Source organism: Myotis daubentonii, chromosome 2, assembly GCF_963259705.1.
Source record: "Myotis daubentonii chromosome 2, mMyoDau2.1, whole genome shotgun sequence".
Lineage (NCBI taxonomy): Eukaryota > Metazoa > Chordata > Mammalia > Chiroptera > Vespertilionidae > Myotis > Myotis daubentonii.
In genome coordinates this window covers 133,319,424-133,338,774 of record NC_081841.1, presented here as the reverse complement: position 1 = coordinate 133,338,774, position 19,351 = coordinate 133,319,424, and positions in this window count along the sequence as shown.

The following is a 19,351-nucleotide window of genomic DNA, read 5'->3' as shown; positions in this document are numbered from 1 at the left end:
TGCTGATTTTTTGTTTAGAGGATTTATCCAGTGGTGTCAGTGGGGTATTAAAGTCCCCTACTATGACTGTATTGCTATCAATCTCTCCCTTGATATCTTCCAGAAGCTGTTTTTTGTATTTGGGTGCTCCTGTATTGGGTGCATATATGTTTACCAGAGTTATATCTTCTTGTTGAATTGCTCCCTTTAGTATTATGTAGTGGCCTTCCTTATCTCTTGTTATGGCCTTTACTTTGAGGTCTATTTTGTCAGATATAAGTATCACAACCCCAGCTTTTTTCTCATTTCCATTTGCCTGAAAATTGTTTTCCATCCCTTCACTCTCAGTCTGTGTGAATCCTTTATTCTAAGGTGGGTCTCTTGCAGACAACAAATATATGGGTCATGTTTTCTTATCCATTCAGCTGCCCTGTGTCTTTTGATTGAAGCATTTAAACCATTTACTTTTAATGTTATTATTGAAAAGTACTTGTTTGTAGCCATTTTTATTCTTAATGTTTGTGTTTCTTCTTGTCTTTCTGTTTCTTCTTTTTACAGCAGTCCCTTTAGCATTTCTTGCATTGCTGGTTTGGTGGTAATAAACTCTCTTAGCCCTTTTTTGCCTGTGAAGCTCCTGATTCCACCTTCAATTTTGAATGATAGCCTTGCTGGGTATAGTATTCTTGGATTCATTCCCTTGCTTTGCATCACTTTGTATATTTCATTCCATTCCCTTCTTGCCTGGTGAATATTCTAATAGGAGATCCCTTGTAGGTAACTTTCTGTCTCTCTCTGGCAGCCTTTAAGATTCTTACTTTGTCGTTGGTGTTTGCCAATTTAATTATGATGTGTCTTGGTGTTGGTCTTTTGGGGTTCATCTTGTTTGGTACTCTATTTGCTTCTTGGACTTGTGTAGTTTTTTTCTTGCCAATATCAGGGAAGTTTTCTGTCATTATTTCTTCAAACAGGTTTTCTATTCCTTGCTTCTCTTCTTCTCCTTTTGGTATCCCTATTAAGCGAATGTTGTTTTGTTTTGCACTGTCCCAAAGCTCCCTTAGGCTCTCCTCTGGCTTTTTAAGTTTTTTTTTCCAGTTGCTCCTGTGTTTGTGTGTTTTTTCCTACCTTGTCTTCTAATTCACTGATGCTGTCCTCAGCCTCTTCTAGTCTGCTGTTTAAGCCTTCCATTGTGTTCTTTATTGCAGCTATGTCATTCTTCATTTCCTTTTGGTTCCTTTTCATGTTGGTGACATTCTCATTCAGCTCCTTATAATTCTCATTGAGTTGTGTGCATTTGTCATCCAGCCGTTTGAGCATCCTTATAACCATTACTCTGAATTCTTTCTCTGATAAGTTAGTAGCCTCAATTTCATTTAACTCCCTTTCTGGTGACTTCTATTTTTCTTTCCTTTGTGGGTTGTTTTTTTTGGTCTTCCCATGTTTTGCTGTAATGTTTTAATTGTAGTTCCGATTGCTTTGCTACCCAGTTTCTTTAGGGTGTGGTGCTACTGGTGTGACCTCTCAGGTCTCCTGGGTTTGATAGTCTAGTGTAGCTCCCTACTTGGGCTATTTGGGTTCTCTTGGTGTAGGCCTGTGAGCTGGAAAGGCGCAATTGAGGTGTCTAGAAGACAGCAGCTGTGGAGGGGGTGTTCCAATTTTTGCTGTCTTATGCCCTTGATTGAAATCACGCGTGCCCCGCAGGGACTCACAGTGGCACCCAGGAACTGTCTATTGGCATGGTGGGGTTCAAGAAACCTGCGTTCTGGCAAAGCATGACTGTGGTGTCCAGAGTTCTGTCATTGTGGGGTGCGTAGACTCAGCTTTTGCTGCTGCCTCCGCGGTTGGATACACGTGATTCCAGCAGCAGCTCACAGAGGCACCTGTGGTGTGTTTGCCAGCAGGATGTACTGACACACTCTGAAGGGCCCTGGCAATGAAGCCACTGGATTGCAGTGTCTGTGGGCAGATATCCCAGAAGAGGATATTCAGCGTTTCTACAGCCCAGCAGTGCACCCCTGTTTGTTTAAGTGCACGACCAGCAGGGCTCACAACGGGCCCCAGGGCTGCCTGTGGAGCGGTGGTCTTGGGAGACCTGCACGCTGGAAAAGCATGCACCTGTAGTGTCCAGAGTTCTGCAGCTGTGGGGTGGGGAAACTCAGATTTTGCAGGTGCACTTGTGGTGGATAGGCTCGCTTTCTCCATAGAGGCACACAGGAGCACCCGCAGCGAGTTTGCTAGTGCGGGTGCACTGAAGCACTCTGAAGGGCCCTGGCACGCTTTGGGCAGGTATCCAGGATCCAGGATGGGTGAATTCCGAATTTCTACTGCCCAGGGGAGTGCGTCCCTATTAGTCCAAGATCGGGCACAGCAGAGGCTCACCATGGCTTCCCCAAAGTGCCCTGTGGATAGATGGGCTGAGGGGGAGTGAGCAACTGTGGCGATGCAGTTCGCAGGGGCAGTTCCCTGGCGCTGAGCTCTGAGGCACTCTGTGGGGCCCTGGCGCTAAGGGGCCCTGGAGCTTAAGTTGTGCAGCTGGGTGTGTGGGGGCAGTTATTCAGGCAGAGGGAATTCAGAATTCCTATTGGATGGCAGTGAGCCTGTGTCTGTACAAAATCACACCCAGCTTAGTCTCCCAGTGACTCCTAAGAGGAGTCTATGGAGTGGTGTGCCTCGGAGATGCGCGAACGCACGAGCAGGCAATGTCGGAGGTCTGCTGCTGGGGAGGGGGAGACTGCATTTACTGCTGCTGGCAGCGCATTGCTCCTTTGGCGCAGAGTCCCAGAGTCTTCTGGTGTGGCTGCAGGATTTTGGCCGGAGTGGCTGCCGGGTCAAGGGCAGTGTCCAAGGCCTGTCTGTGTGGTGGTGCTGCTGAGTTTCTAGAAGAGGCCGATCTCTCCTTTAAGATGGTGTGGTCTCCGTGCCTGGGTCCCACAGTTCCGGGAGTGCCGCAGCGGGGGTAGTCTCTCCGTGTCCCAGAGAGCCTGGTCTGTCAGCCTCTACTGCTCCTGCCGGATTTAACTGTCCCTCACTCACTCACACACCACACACATCCACACACTCTCCATTCATCCCCTCCCTCACTCACTTCCTATCCCTCACCTCCGCCATCTTTCACAAAATTGGGAATCTCTATTGTATTATTATTATTTATTACTGTATTATTTTCCATACAAACAACTGTAAATCTACTTTTACCCCACCCTGTATTATAATAATTACCCCCCTGAGCCAGGAGAAAGACCTGAGAGGGTCTCTGCCATCCTTGTCATGGGGACCCTGAATGAGGGCTTCCTGGCCTGCTTCAGCTGGTAGCCAGGCCCTCAGGCAGGAGGTTATTATGACTCAGTTCTTTTCTTGCATCAGGATACCGGCGGAGCCACTGAGGCATGTGGACCCTCCCCTTCTCATCTGCAGCCAGCAAACCTCTCCTTAAGCCAGTGCCTGGAGGAGAGCATCTCCAATAGTAACGTGAGAAAACATCACCTACTGCTGCAACCCCGGCTCAGTAGGTCCGGTGGAGCCTGCATTCTGTCTTTCTCACAAGCTCCCAGGCCATGTAGCTGCTTCTGGTCCAATGAACTGAGAAGCAAGGACCTAGAATACGTGCCTGATTATACTTGTCAGCTGTGGGGTTTCAGCAAATGGAACCTTTCTATTAAGTCCCTCTGTATTTGAACACATATTTGACCTGGTTGCCCACTATTGTCTGTCCTGTGACATTGCCTCCCATATCCAGGTCTGATGAAATGGTAGAGATGAAGGCGGGACTGGAGGGGAAGTGAACACTAAGTACCAACAGAAAGAACTGTTTCACTAAAAACTTTAAGATGTTGGGTTATGAACAGTGACATTTGGTATCCCTCCTACAGCATATTGTGTCAAAGCAGACATATTATCCACATTTTTTGCCAAAGCCCACTGCACTGCTCAGCACAGCAAAGCCCCCAGTGCCTGGTGGCTGTTCCTGAAGGAGGTGTCCCTCAGGGCAACTGGCCCTGAAGACATGGCCACGATCAGCAGAGGGAGTTGAAGCAGATGAAGAGACTGGAAAATGGCTAATAAGAGACACCCCTGGGATTCATGAAAATATTTTGGGGGCCTTGGACTCAAGATTGTGGTCCTGATTAATAGGTGGGAACAGGGCTCAGTAAAACTTGGATCATATAAAGATTAGGAGCAAAAGAGAAAAACTTTGAGTTGGTGCTCAAATTATGGAAGCTACTAGACCACAGAATACCTACAGAGATGGTAACTAACCATTAACCTTACTCATTCCAATTTTAGTGTATGTACTGCCAAAGTGAGCACTAAACTTACCTGTTTAATGAGATGACTGATGTTTTATCTTGTGAGGCCCATGTGATTGTTACAGTTTTCATTCATTTTTTGGAAATATTGAAAGTCACCCCAGGCCTCTATCTTAATGAACTCCTGGGGGAGGAGGTCTTCAGCTCAGAGGACATGGAGGATGTGAACGTGGAAAGGATGTAAGTGGGAAAATGATGTGAATGGGGAAAGAATGGGAAAGGGGAAAGGATGTAAATGGGAAGGGTATTGGCCTCCATGTCCTATGCTTTAGGCCCACCAGGGAGTCCCTGGTGCCAACACCCTGTCTGGTGGGTGGGGAGCCTGGCCACATGAACTTTTATTCTGGTTTATTTGCTTTGTGGTAGAGCCAAAGATCCCATGAAGCCTCAGGAGACCTTGGAATAAACAAAAAGGTCTAACAACTTCTGGGTTAGGTATGTAAAATTAAGAAAAGAAAATAAGATTAAAAATGGAAAAATATTTGTGGGCTGCAAGTGCTATTTTCAGGCTCCTAGAAAATACCAAACTGCCACATTATAAGCATTTACCCCTAGGTTGGTCAACAAATGTGAGGGTGCATTAAAGGAAAGAGTGATATTGAGGATGGTGACATAACCTGTAATTTTCCTTCTATCTCAATTGTCTCTAATCATGATAATTTTTGTTGCCTTAGTGTTTAGATAAACCCCTCTGTACACACACACACACACACACACACACACACACACACACACACACGCACGGCTTTAGTCTTCAAATTGAGTCCAATCTGTGCTTTAAGCTGTTAAGTGTCCTATGAAAGAAGCCTATGTATCCTGTGCACTGTTAATGAATAAATGTAGGAAATTTGACAGCAGTATTTGAAATAAAGAGAGGTGGGAAGGAAAAGGAGAAAGGGCAAAGCTAGAGAGCAGATTCAATTTATTGGCAAGATATAATATTTCAATTAATTTCAGTTTTGGGGTGGAAGTGGACAGGGATCATTTCTTTATTCTTACCCCCATCCAATATTCTTTCTTGTCTTGTTCCTCAGTATGCAACTCAATTTTAAAAAAATTAAAGTGAAGCTTTTGCTCATCCTCATTCATCAGCAAACAGGATACTCAGCCTCCTACTTTAGTGAAAAGTCAGAGAAAGCCTTTTAGGGTATTATTCTGCAGCAACCAGATGGCAACATAGGAGCCGTTGGAACTCTCCTTCATCCCTCCATGCACCAAATGTACAGCTATACATGGAGCAATTCTCTCCGAAAGAGATCCGGAAACTAGCTGAGCAACTCTTACACATTGGAGGAATGGGAAAAATTGTCTTACAATTGGGAGGGCACCCACAACTCCTAGCTTCTCCCTGAAGAACAAAAGATTTTGACCCCACATCTAGCACTCCAATTTTTCAGGCTATTATCAGAGGGATAGGCTCCTGAAACACTTGGCTCCGAAACCCAAGGAGGCTGGTGTCCACAAGACAAACAAGACTATGGCAAACAAAGAAGCAGTTCTTTTAAAATACATACATTTTATTGATTTTTTACAGAACAGGAAAGGGAGAGGGACAGAGAGTCAGAAACATCGATCAGCTGCCTCCTGCAAACCTCCTACTGGGGATGTGCCCACAACCAAGGTACATGCCCTTGACCAGAATTGAACCTGGGACCTTTCAGTCCACAGGCCGACGCTCTATCCGCTCTATCCGCTGAGCCAAACCAGTTAGGGCACAAAGAAGCCGTTCTTAACTGAGCCCGAGCACTCATTGTGCCTCTCCCCCAGGGCTCAGGGCAGAGTGAGCAGGCAAAATCGCCCATCATTCATTTCTCTCTTGAAAGAAGTTTATCTGCAAACCTTAAAAGCAGCTGCCAGTCTTTTAATTTAGCAGGCACTAAACAAATTGAACTCATAGAAACAGAGTAGAAAAGTGGCTATCAGAAGCTGGGTGGGGGTATGTGTGAGAGAGAAATAGGGAGAGGTTGGTAAAAAGGAAATATTTTAAAATGGGGAAAAAAGAAAAACAGTGAACGTAACAATTTACATTTAATCAGGAATTACTGGACATTTCCCATTATATAAGACCTCCATATAATTTTATATCGGGGAAAGGAGACATTCCATTGCCAGGTTGTCAAATTTATTTAACTCCACAATTGATTTTTTCATTTTGCTAAAATTCCTGGCAATAAGAGTGAGAATAACATTTGATTTGTGTTTATGATGTGACAGGCATTATACTAAACATTTTACATACACTAATTTAATGCTTATGACTGTCATACAGTTGTTATTATTATACCCGTTTTAGTGATGAGGCAACCTACTGCTCTATCAGGTGGCATATTTTCAGCTTCAAGCAGCAGAACACCCGATAGAAGTGGCTTGAAAAATATAGAGATTCGGTAACTCACAGTATTGAAAAAAGACCACAGGTTGGTGGGACCAGGTATGAGTCAGGGCTCTGGTTCCATTTCTCTTAGATTCTCTTGGCTTTACCCTCCTCCATATGTCAGATTCATCCTCAGGCGGGTGTCATGAAGGCTACAAGATATGTGGACCTCACAGCTACATAGGACAATATCCAATCTTTTCCTGTGGTCCTTTGTGAAGAGTGAAGGAACTTTCCAAGAATCCCTGGACAAACTTCTCACATCTCACTGACCTCAGATTTTGTTACATGCTCATGTATAAACCAATACCTGTGACTGAATGCCTTGTGCTGATTGACGTGGGCCAAAGTTTCTGAACCAATCTCTGGTAATGAGCATGGAATTAACTTTTAGACCAATTAGAGCTAGCTGTGTAAAATTGGGTTCAAGAATCTAGAAGGTACTTTGCAAATAAAAGAGAAACATCAGTGAAAATGTAGTCTCAGTCTTAGGTCTTGGTTTTGTCCACCTGGGTGGGTCACTGAGTCAATCTCAGTTTCTTTTTCCTCAGCTGAAAATGATGGCATTTGTCTACTAGATGAGCTGCAGGTACCTTCTAGCTCTAAGCACTATCGGTTGTCCCAGTGTCTTCTCCTCAACTAGTTCCTGCAGTGACTTTCCTCCTTACTGCTGAGGCATCACAGTCACTCTTTTCTCTAACACTACCCATTTCTCAAAGTTGTAGGCAGTACTGCCTCCATGACTGCTCCAGAAAAAATAAACCACCTTCATTGATGATTTTAATACTAGATAATAAATATTCTCAAAAATGGGACACAATACTTAATCTCAAAATGATGAAGTATTGCATTGTAATACATTAGTTTTATTTATGTATCAAAAATGTTTATTGAGCACCTACTATGAGTCAAGTGTTCTAGTTTCTGAGGAAATGTGATAACACACAGAAAGATTCTGCCCTTATGGAGCTTACTTTCTAGTAGAATATAAACCAATACACAGATAAATATATAAATAAATAAGTCAGAAAATCTACAATCTAAACGGAAAAGTGCTATAAAAAAAATAAAGCTGGGTAAGGGGTCGACAGAGTGTGTGGGAATGCTGGATGCTCTGGGAAGCCTTTTCAAGGTGACAGGAGAGCGAAGACTTGAATGACTAGGGGAGTAAGACATGGACTATGTGGAAAGAGTATTCCAGCTAGAAATGCAAGCAAGTACAGAGGCCTAGAGACAGAAATGGACATGACGAATTTGAAGAGATAAAAGGAGGCTAGGAGGGTAGGAGTGATGTGAATGAAGGGCATTGTGGTAAAGACTTTGGGTTTTTTTCTAAATGTGCTGGGCCGTTGTTGCTGCTATGGTGAGCATTAAGCTCTTACTGTGTGCCAAATAACTGTGCTAAATGCTTTACATGTGTGTTTTTCCCAGCCACATTGTAAACCCTGCAAGCTCTATTAGCGTTGGAAGCCAATACATCTGGGTTTGCAACCCATCCCTACCACTTACTAGCTATGTGACCTTTGACAAGTTGCGGAAACTTTGTGTCTCAGTTTCCTTATTTGTAAATTAGAGGCAAAATATTTATCTCATAGGGTTATTGAGAGGATTAAAATAAATGGTCCTTGTTAAATAACCAGAAAAATGCCAAGCACTTAATAGACCATAGTAGTTTCCTTCCTTTTTCTCTTTGTTGTCCTCCCACTAAGGTCAGTGAGCAGGTCTTAACGCATTTTTATAATCCTTTTTTATCTGGCCTAATGCCCTGAATACAGGAGTGACCAGTAAAGTTCATTTGAGTGAGTGGATTTCCTTACTGTACAATTGTAACCACAGTTAGTCATTGCTAGGGGATGAGGCAATTCCGGCTGATGTTGGCATCAAGGCTGTGGGTCTGGGAAGGGATGGGAGGGAAGGGAAGGCACACTAAGATGTAGGAATGTCTCCATATAAGGCATGGATGCATGACAAGGCAAGGATACTACAGAAACCATGACTCCTGAGTGATGAGAAACATGCAGTTATGTGAAAATCTGAAGGAAAGATTATAGGCAGCAAGGCTGCCTTGTGATGGGAATTAGCGTGAAGTGTTTATGGGCCAAAATAATCAAGTGTGGCTGGAGGAGAGGGCAACAAGGGGAGAGTTGAAGGAGATAAGACTTGGAGAGGCAAGCACAGGATGAATTATGTAGGGACTTGAAAGACTTTAGATTTTATTCTAATCATAATGTAATTCCAATCATAATGTTTGGAGAGCTTATGATGGAAAGTGATATAATTATATTTATGAAATAAAAAGATCACTCCAGATGCTGTGTAGAAAATGGATTGTGAGGAGCAAGATTGGCAGCATGGAAATCAGTCCCAAGGCAGTTACAATAACCTAACTCTATTCGTCGGAGTTTTCCAGGGAAACAGAACCAATATATATATATATATATCTGGAGGTGTAATTCAAAGGCCTGAGAGCTGGAGAGGCAATCGATCTACCGGGAAATGTAGATCCCAGTTTGAGTCTGAAGGCCTGAGAACCAGGAGCACTGAGGGCAAGAGAAGATCAACATCCCAGCTCAGGCCCCTCAGCAGATTAGATGATGATCATCCATACTGAGGGCCAGCTGCTCTACTCAATCCACCAATTCAAAGGCTAACAATTGAAATGCTGTCACAGACATATTCAGAAATACTGTTCAATTAGATGACTGGCCATTCTTGTGTGTGGGAATGTTGGGTGCTCTGGGAAGCCTGTAAAACTAATCCTATCTAATAATAGACAAACATGGTAATTGACCATACCTTCGATATGCCTCCCATTGACTAATCAGCATGATATGCAAATTAGCCACCAACAAAGATGGTGGTTAATTTGCACACTGCAGGCAGGGCGGGACAGTGCAGCCGCCAGCGTGAGCCGCCATCCCGGCCGCAGGCTGGCCCTAGAAGCCCCAGAAGCCGCCCAGAAGCCAGTGATTGGGGGAAGATGGGGGTCCCCTGCCCAGGCCTAACACCTCTGGCGGAGGCTTCAGGCCTGGGTAAGGGGCCGATCCTGTGATCGGAGGGTGATGGGGGTTGACGCCTCTGGCTGAGGAGTCAGGCCTGGGCAGGGGGCGGAGCTGGCAATTGGAGGGGCCTGGGGGTTCCCTGCTCAAGCCTGAAGCCTGGGCCAGTGGCATCAGGCCTTGGCGAGGGCAGAGCTGGCGATGGGAGGGAGATGGGGGTCACCTGCCCAGGCCTGAAGCCTGGGCCAGAGGCATCAGGCCTGGGGCTGGGGGCAGGGGGTGGGCAAGCCGGCAATTGGTGTGAACTACAGAGGAAACACCTTTTCTGACCGCTCATTGGTTAAGCTCCCTGTATGCCACTGGTAATATTCTTAGTAACTTGGGTAATAAGAATCCAAAAAGGTGATCTAGGGTTTTTCACCACACTCCTGGCAAAAAAAAACAAAGGTCCGCTGCTGGAGGGCTAAGAAATGTCATATCCTGCCCTAGCCGGTTTGGTTCAGTAGATAATGCCTTGGCCTGCTGATGGCAGGGTCTGAGTTCAATTCTGACCAAGGGCATGTACCTAGGTTGCAGGCTCCTCCCTGGCCGGGGCCCAGGTCATGGCTCATGCAGGAGGCAACCAAAGTGTTCCTCTCACTTTGATGTTTCTTTCTGTCTTTCCCTTTCTCTTCCACATTCTCTAAAAATCAATGGAAACATATCCTTAGATGAGGATAAAAAAAATAATAATAATAAAATTATTATATGAAAGACACATCTTGAAAATGCCTAAAGAAAGTTGTCATTTTTTCATGGTGAAGGGACTGGAGTCCATGTTGATGAAAACACTGGCTGCAGTGACTGGCAGTGGCTGCAGCAGCAGGGTGATGGGGCTGGTGCCTTCCCCTGATCAGCCCAGTCCCCTCCCACAAAGGGAGGCCAGACTGCGCCTTAGGCCCTTTCCCCAAGGGGAGCAGGGAGCGGGCCTAAGCCTTCACTAGGACATCCCCTGAGGGCTCCCAGTATGTGAGAGGGGGCAGGCTGGGCTGAGTGACAACCCCCCCGCCCAGTACACGAATTTCGTGCACCAGGCCCCTAGTCCTATATAATAAAAGGCTAACATGCAAATTGTCCCCTCAGGAGTTCCACCACTGGGAATTTGACTGCTCGCTATGACATGCGCTGACCACCAGGAGGCGGCATGGAATGAAGGAAGGCCCTGGCAGGCAGCCAGCAGCAGGGGGAAGGAAGGCCCCTATTGGCTCTGATCACCGGCCAGGTCTAGGGACCTGTGCATGGATTTCATGCACTGGGCCTCTAGTATATTAACATGCAGTACTTTATAATCCAAGAGAAAGCTCTTGAAGGTTTGAGGAGGGAGAGAAGTTATCTAATAGTCTCCTCGAGGAGAAGGGACTGGATTTGTAGGGGGATGTAGGGTCCCTTTACTTTAAATCATAAATTTAAAGTAAAAAACAAGCATAAGGATTGTCTAATTATCTTCATCTGATTTCTGCTGCTGGTGTTCAGGCATGAAGTAGGAAGACAGTTGGTTTAATTAGGGTTGGAGTTTTTCCAGGTGAATTCAATAGTGGGAAAGAGAGAAGGGACCAAGGATATTTGTAGGAGAGGAGCTAGAGTGCTGGACCTCAGGCTCTACGCTGGGGAAGGAGAGAATCTCTAGAGAAACTCTTTGTTTTTGCTTTTTTAAAAAATTATTTTTTATTCATTTATTTTTTAATTTTTTATTGTTAAAAGTATTACATAGGTCCTCCTATTCCCCCTATTAACCTCTTCCAGCCGCTCCCATCCTTTCCCTAACCACCCACCCCCCAGACCCTCACCACCCCATTGTCTGTGTCCCCAGGTTATGCGTATATGCATACAAGTTCATTAGTTGATCTCTTCCCACCCACCCTCCCCTGCTTTCCCTCAGAGTTCCACAGTCTATTCCATGCTTCTATGTCTCTGGGTCTATTTTTGTTCATCAGTTTATTTGGTTCATTAGATTCCACGTATGAGTGAGATTATGTGATATTTATCTTTCTCTGACTGGCTTATTTCACTTAGCATAATATTATCCAGGTCCATCTATGCTGTTGCAAATGGTAAGAGTTCTTCCTTTTTTTACTGCCGCATAGTATTACATCGTGTAGATGTACCACTGTTTTTTTTTTTTTAATACACTCATCTGCTAATGGGCACTTAGGCTGTTTCCAAATCTTAGCTATTGTAAATTGTGCTGCTATGAACATATGGGTGCATATATTCTTTCTGATGAGTGTTTCAGGTTTCTTAGGATATATTCCTGGAAGTGAGATCACTGGGTCAAATAAGTAGTTCCATTTTTAATTTTTTAAGGCAACTCCATACTGTTTTCCATAATGGCTGCACCAGTCTGCATTCCCACCAGGAGTGTATTAGGGTTCTCTTTTCTCCACAACCTTGCCAACACCTGTTGTTTGTCGATTTGTTGATGATAGCCATTCTGACAGATGTGAGGTGATATCTCATTGCCGTTTTGATTTGCATCTCTCTGATGATTAGTGACTTTGAGCATTTTTCATATGTCTCTTGGCTTTCTGTATGTCCATTTTGGAGAAGTGTCTATTTAGGTCCTTTGCCCATTTTTTAATTGGATTGTTTGTCTTTCTTTTGTTAAGTTGTATGAGTTCCCTATATATTTTGGAGTTACCCCCTTATTGGATGAATCATTGGCAAATATGCTCTCCCATGTACTGGGCTCTCTTGTTATTTTGTTGATGGGTTTTTTGGTTTTTTTTGCAGTGCAGAAGCTTTTTATTTTAATGTAGTCCCATTTGTTTATTTTCTTCTCAGTTTCCATTGTTCTAGGATATGTATCAGTAAACATATTGCTGAGAGTTGTCTGAGATTTTGGTGCCTATGGCTTCTTCTAGGACTTTTATGGCTTCATGCCTTACATTTAAGTATTTTATTCATTTAGAACTTATTTTTATGTATGATGTAAATTGGTAGTCCAGTTTTATTATTTTGCGTGTACCTGTCACAACACCATTATTGAAGAGACTGTCTGTTCCAATGTATTCTCTTGCTCCTTTGTCAAATATCAATTGAGCAGAGTGTCTTGGGTTGATTTCTGGGTTCTCTGTTCTGTTCCACTGATCTATATGCCTATTCTTGTGACAGTACCAGGCTGTTTTGAGCACAGTGGTTTTGCAGTATAAATTGATATCTGGTATTTTGATTTCTCCTACGTTGTTCTTCTTTCTCAAGATTGCTGCGGCTATTCAGGGTCTTTTTTGGTTCCATATAAAATTTTGGAGTGTTTGTTCTAGGTCTGTGAAATATGCTGTTGGTATTTTAATAGGGATTGCATTGAATCTATAGGTTGTTTTGGGTACTATGGACATTTTAATTATGTTAATTCCACCAATCCATGAACATTGTATATTCTTCCACTTGTTTATATCGTCCTCTATCTCTTTTTCCAACATCCTGTATTTTTCAGAGTACAGGTCTTTTACCTCATTGGTTAAGTTTATTGCTAAGTATCTTAATTGTTTTTTGCAATGGTAAATGGGATTGTTTTTTAGTTTCTGTTTCTGAGAGTTCACTAATGGTGTATAAAAATGGTATGGATTTTTGGTGTTAATTTTGTATCCTGCTATGTTTCCAAATTCATTTATTAAATCTAGTAGTTGTTTTTTTTTTATGGAGTCTTTCGTGTTTTCTATGTACAGTATCATGTCATCTGCGAATAATGAGAGTTTTACTTTCTTCTTTCCAATTTGGATGCCTTTTATTTCTTCTTCTTATCTGATTGCCAGGACTTCCAGTACTATGGTGAACAAGAGCGGTGAAAGTGGACATCCCTGTCTTGTTCCTGTTTTTAGGGAAAATGGTTTTAGTTTTTGACCATTGAGTATGATGTTGGTTGTAGGTTTGTCATATAAGGCTTTTATTATGTTGAGATATAATCACTCTATTCCTACTTTGCTGAGGGTTTGTGTTTTTTTTTATCAAAAAAGGGTGTTGGCCCTAACTGGTTTGGCTCAGTGGCTAGAGCATTGGCCTGCAGACTGAAGGGTCCCAGGTTCGATTCTGATCAAGGGCACATGATTGGGTTGTGGGCTCAATCCCTAGTAGGGAGCATGCAGGAGGCAGCAGATCAATGATTCTCTCTCATCATTGATGTTTCTATCTCTCTCTCCCTCTCCATTTCTCTCTGAAATTAATCTCTATATATAAAAGTCTAAGTGACCGGCCAACCTGCTGACTGGCAGACCAGCTGACCAGTAGCTATGACACGCACTGACCACCAGGGGGCAGATGCTCAATACAGGAGGGGAAACCACAGGCATAGAAACATGGAACAGACTGATGAATCTCAAAGAAAAGGAGGGAGGGGGGAGGGCGGGAAGAGATTAACCAAAGATTTCATACCCATACTAGAGGTCCAGTGCACCAGTGGGGTCCCACAGCCTGGCCTGCGGGATTGGGCTGAAACCAGCTCTCCAACATCCCTGAGGGGTCCCGGATTGCGAGAAGGAGCAGGCCAGGCTGAGGGACTCCACTGGTGCATGATCGGGGTGGGAGAGAGGCAGGAGGTTGGCCAGCTGGGGAGGGACCACAGGAGGGCTCCAGAGTTTGTCTGGCTCATTTTGCTCAGTCCAGATCAGCTGGACCCCAGCAGCAAGCTAACCTACCAGTTGGAGCATCTTCCCCCTGGTGGTCAGTGCATGTCATAGCGAGTGGTTGAGTGGCCTTAGCATATCATTAGCATATTATGCTTTAATTGGTTGAATGGCCAATCAGTCAACCAGACATTTAGCATATTAGGCTTTTATTATATAGGAATAGAGGCCCGGTGTGGGTCTCTTGCCTGGCTTGTGGGGATCAGGCTGTAACTGGTTCTCCGAAATCCCCCGAGGGTTCCTGGATTGCTAGAGGGCACAGGCCAGGCCAAGGGACCCCACTAGTGCACGAATCTGTGCACCGGCCCTCTAGCAAAAATATATTTTAAATCAATCAATCAATCAATCAATCAAAAAAGGGTGTTGTATTTTGTTGAATGCTTTTTCTGCATCAATTGATATGATCATATGATTTTTGCTTGCAATCTCTTTATGTGATGTATCACATTTATTGATTTGCAAATATTGTATCAGCCTTGTATCCCTGGAATAAATCCCACTTGGTCATGGTGTATGATCTTTTTAATGTATTGCTGGATCCAATTTGCTAAAATTTTGTTGAGGATTTTAGCATCTATGTTCATCTGGGATATTGGCCTGTAGTTCTGATAGAGTGGCTCTTTGTATGGTGTGTGTGTGTGTGTGTGTGTGTGTGTGTGTGTGTGTGCGCGCGCACGCATATGTACATGTGTATTAGGGATTAGGGGGCTTTGTGAGTTTGAAGTACAGCCGGAGTGGAGAAACTTGAGTGAGTAGATCAGCAGGTGAGGAGGTGGTGGGCAATAATGAGCAGGATGTTTGAAACAGAGAATGTGGAGATGTGCTGGGGTCCAACCCCAGCAGGTCCAGGGGTCCCCAAAGGTGTGGACGGAGTCGGCGAAGAAGGAATGACACGGAGACAGCGTTCAGTTGATCAGCAGCCTAGCCAGGATCTCTAGCCAGGATCTCCAGCCAAGTTCTGGTCTGGATCTCCAGCCAGGTTCTCCAGGTTCTCCACACAGGTTCTGTAGCCATGTTCCCTTGCTAGGTTCTCCAGCCAGGTTCTGTCCGGGTTCTCCAGCCAGGTTCAGTCACCAGGTTCTAGTCAGGTTCTCTTGCCAATTTCTGTAGTCAGGTTCAGTTCAGGATCTTTTGCCATGTTCTCTCGCTAGGTTCTGTTTCTAGGTTCTGAGGCCAGTTTCTGTCCAGGATCTTTTGCCATGTTCTCTCCAGCGAAGTTCTTCTGTCTCTAGAGAACGTTCTGTGTAGGTTCTGTGCCTAAGTTCTGTCTCTCTTGGTTCTGTCTTCTAAGTTCTGTCTCTTGCTGTCTTGTTACATCTGAATTTATACCAGTTGATTCCAATCCTATCAATCTCTATTCCAAAGGTTAGGGCGTTTCTTATCTCCATTCCAGGGAGTAAAGATTATGTAGCTTAAGCATGATTGTTTGTAGTTAAAGTGATTAATTACCCACCTGGCACTTAGTTAAGAGGTTTTATTCCCTCCCTAACTTCAGGTGAAAATCCCTACCTGGGGAAACAACCTTTCTCAGAGACCTTGGTTAAAACACATAGTGCCAAGAAGGTGAGCAAACATATTAAGAACAGTATGCCATATATGCCAGGTCCCTTGAAACAGCAAGCATGGACCAGCTCCCGGCAGAGATGGTGTGGTTAATGATGAAGATAGGCTTGAGGCCGTGCCTGTGGGAACAGACAGCCAAGGAGAAGTGGAGAAAGTGACCATTGGAGTTAGAGGCTAAAAAACCAAGAGGCTGGAGTTCTGTTCGTTTCCTCTCCCACAGGCATCAGCTCTGTGTCCCATTGGTCCTTGGTAATTGTTGACTAAATGTTGGGCATGGGGCAAGGTACAGAGGGGATCAAGGAGCAAGAACGGGATTTAGAATGTGTGTGGAGGACAGAGAAAGGTGAAGAAAGAGCGGTTTCTAAACAATCTGCAATCCCCTTGGGTGTCCCTAGAAATGCTGCCATTTGTGGGAATTTAATATAGTTATTCCTGGGTTATCCATGGGAGATTGGCTCCAGGACCCCTGCAGATAGCAAAAATCCATGGATGCGGAAAAAATCTGTTATATAAAATGACATATAAATATCTGTTATATAAAATTTTTGTATAACCTACACACATTCTCCAATGTATTTTAAATCATCTCTAGACTACTTATAACACCTAATGCAATGCAAATGCTATGTAAATGGTTGTTATACTGTATTGTTTAGGGACTAATGACAAGAAAACCAAGTCTGTACGTATTCAGTACAGATGCAATCATTGTAGGCCTAACTACATAGTACACGTCAGCAACAATGTAACTTTTTTGTGAATATTTTTGATCCATGATTGGTTGAATCTGCAGATTCAAAACATATGATTATAGAGGGCCAACTATATACTCTAATGGAGCAATCTGGGGTCCATGGAAGAGATTTTACTCAATTCAATATGACCAATATTTATTGAGCACCTCTGTGTTTAGAATGGCAGGCTATATGCCGAGAGGATTTAGGAAAGCTAATAATCTAATTGGAGAGAGGGCATAAATCATACCTAAAAATGTCATGTAGCGTCCACTAAGTGCCAAACAATAATAAATAACTTTGCCTACTTTTTTCAGTGAACTGGATTCCTTGAGACGTGTGTATGATATTGTGGTCTCAGGTAGGTCTACTTTAAGGCAATGTGCAATTGAGACTGAGGGGACCACAACTGGTAATTATCTATCCTGCCCCCACCCCAGTTCAAAAGTGTTGCAAATTTATATTTCCCAGACAGAAAAGTTACTAACCTAATCTTTCCCCTTATACACAACAAATCCTATCCATTCCTCATAAATTTATGGCACATGTTGCATTATTAGTCAGGGTTTTCTAGAGAAACAGAACCAATAGGGGACACACACACACACACACACACACACACACACACACACACACACAAGTTTATTTTAAGGAATTGGCTCACAGGAATGTGGGAACTGGCCACTGTGAAAACCGTGGAACAGACCGGTAGGCTGGAAATTCTACAGGGTAGCAGGCTGGAAACTCAGTCAGGGTTTCCATGTTGCAGTCTGGAGAATTTCTCTTACTTTGGGGGACCTCAGTGTTTCTGTTAGGGCCTTCATCTGATTCAATGAGACCCACCTAAATGATAGAGGATAATTTGCTTTACTCCAAGTCTTCTGGTTTAAATGTTAATCTCATATTAAAAAAACAAACCTTCAGAGCAATGTCTAGACTGGTGTTTGACCAAACAACTGGTTGCCATAGTTGAGCCAAGTTGACACAGAAAATTTACCATCAGACATGCCTAGAAGATAAGTAACTTACAGGAGTCTAAATTCATCTGTTTCCTCTGTGGAATGCTCACATTCTGCCTGGAGTATAATTTTTGTGTCTTATCTGAACTATTAGATTTTAGGCTCCTTGCTGGTGGGCTCCATTTTTAATTCCCCTTTCTATTGGCTTCCAAAACTTAGCACAATACTGTATGTTAGGTCCCGTGCCAAGCACTTTCCATGCATTAACTAGTTAATCTTCAGAACAATGCCAGGCTGCTACAACCTCAAGCTCAATTTGAGACAAATCATTTCCCAGGGAGCAAAGAGGCTTGAAGAGGGTAAATCATGTCATATGCAACACAGAGCTGGCAGTGGCCACGTGGGATTGGAGCATCTTTTTTTCTCCCAGAGCCAGTTCCTGCCCCACTGCCTCTAAAAGCCTTTTCTGACGTGCTCTTCCTTGGGAAGAAGAGCTGACCTGGGCCACTTGGGACAGCAGTGCCGGTTGTGCCCTGGGCTGAGGGGGAGTGGGATGGAAATCCAGCTCCTGCTCCCTGGCAAGTGAGCCCTAGCCCAGGGCTGCAGCAGATGGAGGGAGAGACACCTTATTGCATTATTATACCCAGAGGGGTTGTCCTTCACACGGAGGCACCTGTAGGGTTGCATGGGCCATGGGACGGACCATTTCATCCTTCAGGCTTTCTCCAGCACAAGTACTCAGGAATGTTCACCTCCTGCTTTTCTCTACTAGGATATTGACCCTCTTGGCAGGACCCACATTTTAGGTGTAATTGTTTATCCTCGTCATGTACAGGGACGGGCACATCTCTGTTTAATGATTGTTGAGCAAATGGTTAGAAGGAAGAAGGAAGGAAGGGAGAAGCCTAAATGTATTTCTTGAAATTGGCAAAGGTTATTTCATCCCTTTCTTCATCCATACATGTATCTTTATTGAGCACCTACTATGCATCAGTCACAGTACAGACAATGGGACTACAGAGATAGGTAAGATATTCTGACTGTGGTCCACAGGAAAAACGAACTTGTTCTTTTCTACCACTTTACCCAGAGAGGGGAGCAGCAGCCTTACAGCAAGCTGGTTCCTTAATGTACACTACTAGGTTTCCCGGGGTTCCATCCTTCCAGGCTCTTAATTACTTAGCATGTTCAAAACAGAAGAGTCTTTTTATGTTCCCCAGATGAAGGAATTTATAAACACTGACATCCCTGGAGCATAGAAAATTCAGGCTTCAGGATGCCTTCCTCACTACATGTTGCCCATCTGCTTGTTTTTCTGCAGCACCCACTCCTTTGCCAAACCTCCCTCAATCCACTCCACTCCACCAGGACAGAGCCCAGGCTCCTCTTCCAGGCTCCGCTCCTTCTGCAGCACTCCTCCCTCTGCCCCCACCCTATCAGAGAGGGTAATGCTAATTGTGTCCTGGGCTGTTATCAACAGGAGCCTCATGGCTCCTCTGTGGAAAGAAAAGTGAATTGGTTTGTCTGGGCAGTTCCTAAATGGCTTGGTACTTGAGACTTCCCTAATGACCTAGATGAGATGATGCAATTTCCTGGGCTCTGTGGAATTCTGAAGTCACTAGCTATTAAAGTATTTTATGCAAAGTACCCTTTGGATACTTAAATGTGGGGTACATTTTGTCTTGCTCTTTTCTTGAGCCATCAGCTTGTGCCCATTCAGTTGAGCATGCCTTGTTTAAGAGGCATCTGCTGCTCCCATCTTCAGGACTGTTAAGATGGAG